Genomic DNA, 12,218 nt, shown 5'->3' with positions numbered 1-12,218 from the left:
ATGTAGCAACTGCATGCCCAACGTCCAAAGAAAAATCCCATTTTCTTTGTTGCCCACAAATTGACCGAATATAGTATTCTTAAAAACAATCTTGGTGGGGACCTTTGTAAATTGGCAACAATATTTGGTCCAAACAAATTTCCTTTCTATTCCAACTAAATTTCACTCTAAAAACAGCAGCCATCCGTATTTATTCTAAGGAATTCAAAAAGACCATTAGCATTGTTAGATTCTTTCTAAATTTGCATTCTTATATGCTAGCCATTTTAGAAACACCTTAAAACTATTTGAGTGCCTTCTTAATATGGAGACTCCACCCGTGGACTGATTTCCCAAATTCAATAAATATCCCCACTTTAATCATATTACAAAATAGCAGGCCCACTTATTTTGGCCGAAAGCCCATTTAATGTTCTGCAAAAAAACAACTTGTGGGTCCACTTTATTGGGTTGATCAAAACCGTTCACTTGTTAGGCAATATTGAAAATGGGTTATCCCTCTAACTCAATTCCATAAACTGATCTGGGCCTTCCATTTTATAAGCTGCAAAATAGATGGGCCATATCCCCTTAAATAATTCTCGTGGGCTGATCCGAGCCATCCAATTGATTGCACAGGTGTGGCCAAACCTTTTCCATTGGTTAATCTAACCTGTCCATTTGTGAGGCCACATTTTTAATTAGCCACCTCCATCTCCACTAATTGTACACTTCCTGGATAAATTCAAGCTCCCATTTTTTTATTCTTGAAATGATCCAAACCATTTGTTTTAATGGGCTGATCTTATGGTCGGTTGGGCTATTTCTATAAAAAGTGTAACCATAGTCAACTTTTATAAGGAATGTAAATACAAACTCTAAGTGGGATCCACCATTGCCAAAACATGTACTTTCCCAACACAACCGAACCACCTTAGCAGGCCATTATTTTAATTCAATATCAACCCATCACTTTTGATATCCACAGCCCATCCAAAAATCTATAGGAATTTTGCACCCAAAATCCACTTTATCAAAACCATCAAAATTGTGAACCTAGATGGAATTAGTTGTGGCCCAAACCATTTTTATGCGCTGATCTAAACCTTTCAAAAAGTGGGATGTACTTTAAACAATTTGTACCTGAAACAATCAATTCTATGAAGTGATCCAAACCGTCCAAGTGATGGCCACAACATAAATGGGTTTCCCTCAAAAACATCATTCTCAAGGGCTGATCTTAACCACTCATTTGAATGCCATGATATAAATCAATTGTACTCCTCCATAGGGTGATCCACAATGTCCACTAGGTGGGCCACACTGTTAATTGATCGAACCTTCATCTTAGAATTCTATCTCTTGGAACTAAATTTCCATTTCTTGAAAAATTATGGAAAGTTCTTCACTTTTTGGTCATCTTAGCTCCATTCTACGTGGAATTCATAAATAACCCTGAAACACCAAAGACACACAAAATACCTTAGTAGCACCGCTTTAATTATGAAAAATGCATGATTCCTACTACTACAATTCACACATAAATGTATTCATCAAGGCTAATTGATTATGACCGAAAAATATTTTTTCAAAATTGCAAAGCTATGATTGCTATATCTTGTTCATTACCTAGTTGTATATCTGAGAACATTGCATCTTGTAAAAATGCTAAAGACATTTGAAATGAAATAGAAAAATCTCATGAAACAAATCCTTATCATTTAGCATCAATTGAAGAAGAGAATCCCCCTAAAAATAAAGTGTCATATGAAGAACTTAGAAAGGGATATGATGACCTCTACAACGAGTTAATGGATAGAGACAAAAAGCATTTATTTATTAGGAAAACCATTGACTCATTAAAAAAGAGAATACAAACCCTCCAAAATGAACTCAAAGAAACTTCAAGCAAAGAAAAGAAGTTGTTCGAAGAAAATAAAAAATTAGAGAATGCAAACATTGAGTTCATTGAAAAGTGTAAATTATTGAAAGAAGATGAAGAGAAATTAAGAGCTAATTCATCTCATAAAGTAGATCGCTCAGAAGATAAATATGAAGAGATGAAATTAGAAAAACAAAAGATTGAGTTGGAATACAAAACCCTATATGAAAAATATGCTAAACATGTTTGTGTACCTAAACATTCTTGTAGTTGTTCATCTTGTCCATCTACCTATTCTTATGATTGTTGTGATTATTGTGGCAGATTAGGTTATCATAAATCTAGATATAGGCTTAGATTTGTGAAATCTTGTAAGTTTGTGTGGATTAGAAAAGACCTATTAATTAAAACAAACTTGCATGGACCCCAGTTTGTTTGGGTTCTTAAACCCCCTACTTGATCTATTTATGACATCTAGTAGATTTAGGGGATGTGCTTAAATGTTAAATCATTTGAAAATTTGTTTGTATAGATACCATGTGCTTATTTGTGTGTTAATTCCCATGTATCCATGCATGTTTATGCTTAAACGAGTATCTTTATGAAATATTAAAAGTCTACATGCTTAAACTTGTATACAATGAGACTTTGACATGTTGTACTTAATTGTAATATCTATTGGAAAAGGTATGACATGTCCGACAAGTCGCACTATACACCCCTCCTCTCCGGGACCAGGCCCATGATCAGGCAGACTTTGCTATCCACTATGTTTCTACCTACTACTTTGTAGTGAAAAAGGTCAACCACTACTCCCTGCAATCATGCTTTATTCCCCTTTCCACCACCAAGTCGGAGAAATCAGTAAGACTAGCGAGATGTAGGTTTGGGTATGGTACTACGCTTCGTCTTGGTTCCCAATCCCGATATGGGAATACCAGTGAGGAAGGCAACACAATCATACGAGCCAGGGCCTCGGGAGGAAACTTCGGAAAGAAAGCCTACTTGGAGGGTCGGGCAAGAACGAGAATCCCCTGGACCCCTTATTTCTCTTCTCTCTCATCCGAGTTAGAGATAGTATTAAGACATTCCTTGATGAATAGCGAAAGGCTAACTGGATCAACGAGGGTCTTGCTTGCAGCACTATTTCTAGCTTTCATTAAGGCTTCTAGCTCCTCTTCCTGTATCGAAGCCTAATATCCCATTTTGATATTTAGTTTATATTTGAGCCTAATGATGACATCATTAGAAAATGAAGTATAGATACAATAGACTTATATTGTTTGATTGGTACGTATCTATATGTATTTTGGCTAAGTGCACACACCATAACTTATACCACCTTGCACTTAGTATTCATCCACATGACAAGCCACAATAGGGAACTTAATATGAAAACCATATCTATGCTTAAATGATTATCATTATATGTAACGTGAAGTCTTTGATGAGTTATATGTGTATGTGTTCCAAAAGCTTATATTGGATATCCTCTCATGACTAATATGAATATATTATGTGCAGTCATGATAGTTTATATTGGAATACATGTGTCCAAGGTGTTTAACACTTAATGATTATATTCTTAGAGTCCTTGGATCATTCCTTAGATTCATATAAGTGTAGGGATAGTTGGAAATAGATCTAAATTCAATGTATAAAACTTATTTGAGTAAAATTTAAAAAAAATTATGTGAATCTAGTATCATATTTGGGCATAGTTTACTATGGTGGTTGGTAAACGATACCTTGTGATGGGAACATGTGTCTCCCACACATCTTGGTTTTCTATGGGCTTATGCACTTGGTGCTTAATGCCTTATCTTTGTACTAGGTGGTTTGTGGATGTAGGAATAGATGTTTGGACCATGTACCTCATGTTTGTCATGCTCTTTATGTCCAAACATAGTATACTATCCATGGATGTTGTGATAGGAATCACCTTTCATCCATGTGATCAACATAGTGTTCACATAGAATGGTTTAAAATTTGAAAAATGCAAATGTATGTGAACTCATCATTAAAGAGAGTAAATTAATAGTAATACTCATTAAATCTCTTTAATAAAAGGTATTTGGATCTAATTGTTATATTCTTTGCCTATTATGTATTTTGATCTATGTTCATATTCTATAATTTTGATTGATTTAACATATCTAAAAGCTCTCAAACTCGTATCTCATGATCTAAATTGAAGAGATAATCTTAATCATATCATGAGAGTGTGTGCATAGTCTAGATTGATATATCGCATAAATGCACATAAATGAGTAATAACCCAACTTGAAACTCAAAGGTTATATACCTTGGGTTAAAAATGAACTTAAGCATTAGTCTTATCACACTTATACAATGTTGATGTAATGTATAAGACTAAATGATTTAAAAAATATGAGGGTAATAAAACTTAAATTTAAAACTTGAAAGTATTTGACAATTCCCTCCATGAATAACTAGTTTGTCCCTCTAGGAAAATCGAAGTAAACTAGTTATCTTAGAGTTGCTTGTCCTGTGATAGGTGTTTTAAATGACTACATTTCCTATCCTTGGTGTGTTGATATTAATTATATTATGTAGCACTCTATATGTACTTATCCCACCTTGATTGGTATTATCTACATGTATGAGATGTAAAACCTTAATGTTAAAAACTATTCAATTTGTGCTCATGCCTTCTTTTGAAGAAACGGTACCATCACCTTAAATTAAAACACTTAATCATTTGGCCTAGTGCCAACATCTCAATCATGGATAGATATATGTATTTGTGTGATCTCCCTGGCTTGCTTGTATGTTACATATTTAGGGAAGTATATTTGAATTGTAGAATATGACTTCACACTTAGAGGGAGCAAGAGCCAAAATTTTCATATCTTTTGTGCTATGCTTGTTTATCATGTGGAGCTAGACTATGGCTACCATTTAATCATGATAAACCGACACTTGAAGTGTAAGTGTCATTGTAGCCCAAGGGTTGAGTCTAATGTGTTATCTTTTGGTAAATATATCCAAAATCCCTTGGAGTCTATTTGTGGACAACCCTTTGGAGTCATACATTGTATAATTTATTTTCAAAGGGGGAGCTTAGAGTTAAATATTGTCCTTAGGGGCTTATCATATGATGTTTAATGTGTATATCATTTATCATATGATAAGTACACTCATTTGGAGCATGATTGCTCCATATATATTAGATTGGGCTTGTCTTGTGCTCTTATTTTGGTATCACCTAATGTTTTTTTTGTATCATTTACCATTTTCTTTTAGTATAGGCAAAAATCCCGTAGCCTAGGACCTTAGCATCATATTCTCTTAGGCTTCATACTTATCTTGGATAATCAATTTGACTAGATCTTAAATTTGGTATCATCTATTCCAAGGATAAGTATTCTCTTCTAGAGAATTATCCAAGATAGAGCTCTAGAATCTCTTTCATAGGACATTCTTATAGTTGTCTATCATATTTCCTATGAAAAGATCTCCTTATCATGTGCTTGTAAAGTGATTTATTCTATATATTAATGATAATTTTTATTGTTAAATTGGATCAATTTATTTTTAACTTGGAATTAAATGGTTAAATTCATATAAAGCCAATTCCCCCCTCTTTGGTTGCCTAGTGGGATTTCAATATTTTTGGCCTATTATGCCTTGTCATGCCTTACCTCATAAGTTTCACCTAAAGCCAATGACAAAGCTTCAGGGGGAGAGCTAATTATTGCTATCTTTATGTTTGTATGGATCATTGTAAGATTCTTACATTGTCGATTTCAATATTTCCCCACCAATTGTGCTTTATGTTGCATATCTTAACAAAAACAAATGGGGGCTTATCATGCTAAACTTTGCATTTACTCTATTTCCTTCATGATAAGTATAACATGAGCTTTATATTGCCATATTATTCTTGTGAAATTCATTACGGGTCATAGGGTTACTCAATTTTTGGTTTTATTCATATACCCGACAAATTTGATCTAAAATGTAATGTCTCTTTGCTTTTTCTCCAACACAGACTTGATTTACATTTGGTATCTTGTTTCTATGTTGTTATGCTCTTATCATGGCATCTATATCTTACTTATTTTGTATTCATGATAAGAAGTTAGGGGGAGCATCTATATTCAATGAATATATGTCATGCTTTGTATTGTGCTTAGCTGTTAATCCTTCCTTTTTGCTTACGCCAAAAGGGGGAGAATTATGAAATTGATTATATGTCCATAATTCATGTGTATTCTATACTATAATTTGGTAAATCTAACTTATGCATATATTGTTTATCTAATCCTCATAAGAGGTTCCTCCCACCTCTCTAATCAATTTGGTTTGTCATCATAAAAAATGGGGAGATTGTTAGCCCAAGGGTTCTCATGGGTTCATTCAATCACCTTGTATTGATGATTTACAAACTCAAATTGATTAGAGATGTGGGAGGAACCTCTTATGAAGATTAGATAAACAATATAAGCATAACTACTCCCCCTCAACATATGCATAAGTTAGATTTACCAAATTATAGCATATAATGCATATGATTATGGACATCTAATCAATTTCATAATTAGACAGGTAATTCACAGGTCAATCCATGCTAGCGCACACCATTGATGGCCTATGCTTGAAGATGGACCAAACACAATGCAAAGGAGCTAAAGCATACTTGGATCAATCATACCTTGGAGAATCAACCAAAGAGAAGCTCAAAATTAGTCATCTCAAAGCATTGAACAAACAAAGGAAGATCAATGAAGGCCAAAGCTTGTGGATCAACAACTTGCAAATGAGCTTAAACCAAATGATGGCATCATCCTTGGAAGGTGTCAAGCAAAGAAGCTGAACCTTGAAGATCCGAAAACAATTCATGCACTCAAAGAGAAGATCAAGCAATGGCTACCTCAAGAGTTCATTCAAGAGAATGGTAAAAATGATAGATTGTATCACCTAATCTCTCTTGTGTTTTCTCTAGTCAAGGCACATCTTAAAACTCCTAAAAATATATTTTTCAAAGAGACCAATAAGCTTAAATAATGACTTAAATGGACAAGTGAATGGCCATGGTGGTGTACCAATATGTTGGGACCCATATGGCATTCCATCACATTTGAACAAAAATCAAGTTCCGAAGGCCAACCTGGACCAGCAACTAAATCCTATCAAAACTTGTTTAAAATATTTTTAAATATTTTTAACAGATATATCTCATTTTTCTCATATCCGTAGAGTACAAGAACGTCGAAATCCGATACGAAATGAAGAAGATATGAATTTTCAAGTTGGAAGCAGATTGCTGGAAAACCAGTCTCGAAATTCTGAGAATTATTCTCAGAACTCCGAGACAATTTCTCGGAGCTCCGAGAAAACAACCTGGACTTAAAAAAATATAGCCGTTGGGGGTCCAACGGCTAGTAGTTTTTTACCCGAAAATGACCGAAATACCCCCAAAACTGTCATATTGAGTTGAAACTCTATATATACATATTGTATGGACCTAAAACTTGATGATGAACACATTCCAACTCTAAAAAACCCTAGATTTCAACTTGATAATGATTTTGGGTTAAACTCTCACCAATCTTCCTTGTGCCTTGATTTTAGGAAAATCATTTGAGATTGGTTTAGGCTTTAATTTGCAAATCATCCTTGAGAAAAAGTGTGTGAGCTACAACTTGTAATCAAGCCTAGTAAGAGACTAATAATTCTTCTTCTTCAAGCTTCTTTCGGTAGCAAGGGCACCCGTTCTTAATTCCCTTAGGTGATTGGTGGCAAGGGCATCCGTTAGTAATTCCCTTCGGTATTTGTAAAGGTGGCAAGGGCATCCGTCCAGTTTTCATCTCAAAGTCAGGATATAGATCTCTATCTAAACCCTATTCAATCTTTCTAGGGGTGTCCTCACAGTTCACCGACAGAAGGGGCATACTTTGCTCTCAATCCCTCGCTTGTCCAGGATCCATCCTGAGTTTGTAAAAATTACAAAAAAAGAGAAAACACAAAAATACAAAAACAAATGTTTTTACCCATCGTTTTATAGTTGTTTTATCATGTTTTTGTTCTCTGTCTTTCATGTAGAAATATCATGGACCTGGAAGATTGGATGATCGGATCCACAATTTCTACTCCATGGAAAGTCTGGACTTTAGCGATGGTTCACCAGTCCATTTCACAGTTCTTTCCTTTACTTTCCTCCATCCAGATCGATTGGAATATCCTCAGAGCAGTTGCTCGATGTTGGGACAAAGGCAATCATGTCTTTCGATTTGGATTAGAAGAAATTTGTCCCACCTATGAGGAGTTTTGTACCTTACTAGGGGTACCAGAAGAAGGACCCTCTGTCAGGCCTATCATCAAGCTGGGTTATCTACAACGAGTCAAACAGCTTTTCTGCCTCCGAGGGCAAGACCCTTCGAACTTCATGACTTCAAAGGGTGTTCTCACCAACCAGCTAATCAAAACCTTTTCTCCTTTTCAAGATGTGGATGATCTTACCTATCAAGCGGCTCGACATAGGGCTCTCTTATTTTGCCTGTACGCCAAATACCTCACCAGGCAAAGTTCCGGCGAAGCTTCCTTTAGCATTCTTAGTATATTGGATCATGTTCCTAATAAAGCCAATCCGGTACCTATTATCCTAGACGAAACTTTAAACGGATTAGACAAAGTCCGAGAAAATCCCGCTTGTCAGTTCACAGGTTTCCCCATCCTCCTTTACATTTGGCTTTGTTTGAAACTTTACATTGCCTCCCTGGGTTCCCAATAAGACATTTCAATCTACAATTATCATACTTGGCACCATTGTCAACATTTGGAGACAGTATCTGGCTGGTATGCATGGATGTCGAGTTAAAAAACTGAAAACATTTATTGGAGGCTTCATGGGTATTGTTCGAATGTCATGTCAACTCCCGGGTCTTCTTATGTTCAACTTCTTGGTTTAGAAGACACTTCTTTCTACATCCCGAAGCGTATCATGCATCAGTACGGAGGCAAGCAAGAGGTCATTGAGCCAATCGGTCATTTCTTCTCTCCACGACAGTTTTCTAATGATATCGCTAAGACTATTGTTTCTAAGTGCAAAAAGAAGAACACTATGCCCACTCGTGATCTGGCTACTCCATGTCCAAATGAAGTAGCAGTCAACTACTACTCCTTACTCGGAATGGATGTTCTTCAGGGGACCACTTCCATCTGCCGTTGACCATTCTGCGTAGAAGACAGAGAACATCATTTTCTTTTCTTTTACTACGTTTTTGTTTTGTACATAGGCTACTAAAGGCCTCCGTGTTACAGAAAAAGGAAATGTGAATAAATAAAAAAGTATGTGCATAGGTATTGTATCTACTCTTTTTATTTGTCTGAAAATGTCCTTGTTATCTTCTGTATGGAACAGACCATGTCTGCAGAAATGATGTCCGAATGGATGCAAAGTTATGGTGAGTTAAGGATCTACTTATGCTTCAGCTATCTCACAGAGCATGAGCAAACTTTTCCCTTGTATGATTCTATCCCAATAGATTGAAACCTCCTTAAAGCAGCGGCCAAATGCTGGGATCTCCAGTACCACGTCTTTCGTATTGGTCTTCAGGAAGTGTGTCCCACTTTCGAGGAATGTTGTACTCTTTTGCAGTACTTGAAAAACAGACTCATCATTCATCCCGAAATTAGGTATGGGATCAACAGACTCATATGTCTTCGTCTAGTTTGTGTGCCAGGACAAGACCCAAATGATTTCATGTCTTTGATACTTGTGCCCTAGAGGGAGACTTAGAAGACCCGATGTTCCAGTAACGTTGTCATGAGGCGTATATACTTTCTGTATATGCCAAATTCCTTTGCGTCAGGAAGACAATGTAGTTTCCCTCACCTTCCTCAGTGTTCTGGATCAGTTGTCACTAGATGCCAACCCCATACCCACCATACGTGCTGAAACATTCAGAGGGTTAGACCGTGTCTTTCAATACCCTCACCTTCCCTTTTCAGGATGTCCAACTCTTCTGTAGATTTGGTTGTGCCTCAAGCTTCGCATAGCAATCCCTCGTTCCTGAACGACCCCTTGCATATCAAACTTTAGGTCATGGAGACCACAAGTTCGGTTCAATAGTGTACCTGAGTGGTATGACTGGTTAGGGACCCGTGCTAGTTATGACATCTCTTGGAGCGCTCCAGGTTCTAACTCTTTCACCACGAATACTGCCAGAACCAAATATGTCTGTATCCTTGGTCTAGAGAACACTTCCTTCTACATTCCTCATCTGATCATGCGCCAATTTGGAGGGAAGCAGCGACTGTGGGAACCTCTCTCTTGCTTCTGTCCACCAAGAAAATTCAGTTCGAACCTTGGCAGAACTCTCTACTCAGCATGGGAAAATCACAGGGTAGTCACCCTGCGCGATATCTACGTTCCCCGTGGAGACAGGGTACATCCGTACTACTACTCCGCGCTCCTTTAGGACATCCCGCCAGATGAAGAGCCTCCAGAAGCCGAATAGCCCCTTCCGCTTTCCGCTCAGCTCAGGACTACCAGCATGTGGACTATTTCTGTACAGAAGATGTCAAGTTTTCTTTCTTGTTTTGAAAAATCTTGTAAAATGGTGTTAGAAGTCAGGCTAGCACAAGCCGTGTTGTATATAAATAAAATATAGGTTCTGTTTGTACTCGTCCAATTGCTTGCATAACTCTTCCACCTTGCATGAATAAAATCTAAATCTAGTGTATGTTTCCATCTACAGGTAGAAAAGTTCTTACACTTGAAACCATTGCACCCAAGAAATCAAAAGCCTGGGCCCGCACCCAAGCTCGTCTAGAAAGAACCTTGGAGCTGCATAGTTCTCCAAATCCTACTCCTTCAGTAGAAATTTCAGGACCATCTAGTCTTTCAACTCCCCTCGCCATCATGGTAGAACTCACGGACCAGTCCCAGGTTATCCAAGAGCTGCAACAGGCAGTAGCTGAACTTACTCAAAATCTCCGCCAGCTCTCAGAAGAGAATTCCGTGTTGAGATCACCTCCTCAGGTTAGTGTGGTACCTACGTCACCGCAACAACCTATCCCTCCTGTCCAGGAAACCATACTTGTCCAACCCACTAACCAGTCTACAGCTCAGCCTCCAGACCCGTTCTTGGGAGAACAATATGCAGATGAGAATCATCCATTTGCCAGATTTTGAAACAGTGGGAAGATAAGTTTGCCAAGGTCAGTCAAGACCTCAAAGTTATCAAAATTCAAAGGTCGACAAGACTCTCCTTCCGAGACGTTTTGTTGTTTCCAAATGTACAACTCCCGGCCAACTTCAAATGGCCTGACATTAGTAAATATGACGGAGCTGGTTCTCCTCATAACCATCTCGCAGTGTTTGAAAGTATGCTCCGATTACAGGGTCTGTCCCCAGATCAGTTAGCCCTCGTCTTCCAAATGTCTTTGAAAGGCGTTGCATAGAAATGGCTTCTAACTTTACCTGAGTTACCCACTATGGGTTGGGAACGCATCATGAATGAATTCATTAAGCAGTTCTCTTACAAAGACGGTACTGAAACCTCCCACCAAGATCTTCAGACTACCAGACAAGAACCCATGGAGTCCTTCTCCTATTTTGTAAAGCGTTAGCGCCATAAGACAGCTCAGATGCTCAAGCGGCCCACCAAGGAAGAGCAGATCGACATGTTGTAGTAGAATCTGACCTTGTCCTTCCAGCAGTCAGAGCCTCTACAGCCATCTCGTTCTCAGATCAAGATCTGACCCCTGAAGAAAAGAACCATTCCAAGCCTCTCCTTGTTACTGTGCTATGTAATCAGAAGAAGGTGCCTGCCGTACTCACGGACAATGGTTCTGCCTTGAACATCTGTCCACTGAGCACGACCACAGCTATCGGTTTCGGTCCCAATGACTTCACCCCGTCTGATAAAGGAATCATGGCCTACGACAATTCCCGACAAGATGTAATCGAAAATCTTTCTACTACCATATTCATGGCAGGTGAAACTTTTGATGTTGATTCCAGGTACTTGACATCAAGTAATCCTTCAACCTGTTGTTAGGACGACCCTGGCTTCACAAAACGGGAGCTGTACCCTCTTCTCTACATCAAAAGGTCAAATTCATGAAAGGTAATAGAGTTATCACCATCCGAGGAAATAAAGACTTAGAAGTAGGCACCATTTTGTCAGATCCTCATGGGAAGTCCGTAGCAGACAGCGCTTATCTCAATGGTTTCCATCTCAATGTCACCCATATCAGCTTGGAACAAGCCAAGAAGGAAGAAGCTCCTTTCGCAGTTTGTATGATCAGGGAATCCGTTCAAATGTTCTCCCCTCAGAGTATGATTACCGATGCTGGCAATTCAGAACTCTCCAACTGGACAGA

Source organism: Tasmannia lanceolata, unplaced genomic scaffold (assembly GCF_043159265.1).
Source record: "Tasmannia lanceolata isolate RefF3 unplaced genomic scaffold, GAP_Taslan_0.1 ptg000023l, whole genome shotgun sequence".
Taxonomy (NCBI): domain Eukaryota; kingdom Viridiplantae; phylum Streptophyta; class Magnoliopsida; order Canellales; family Winteraceae; genus Tasmannia; species Tasmannia lanceolata.
The sequence above is the reverse complement of the archived record's forward strand: the minus strand, read 5'-3'. Positions refer to the sequence as shown.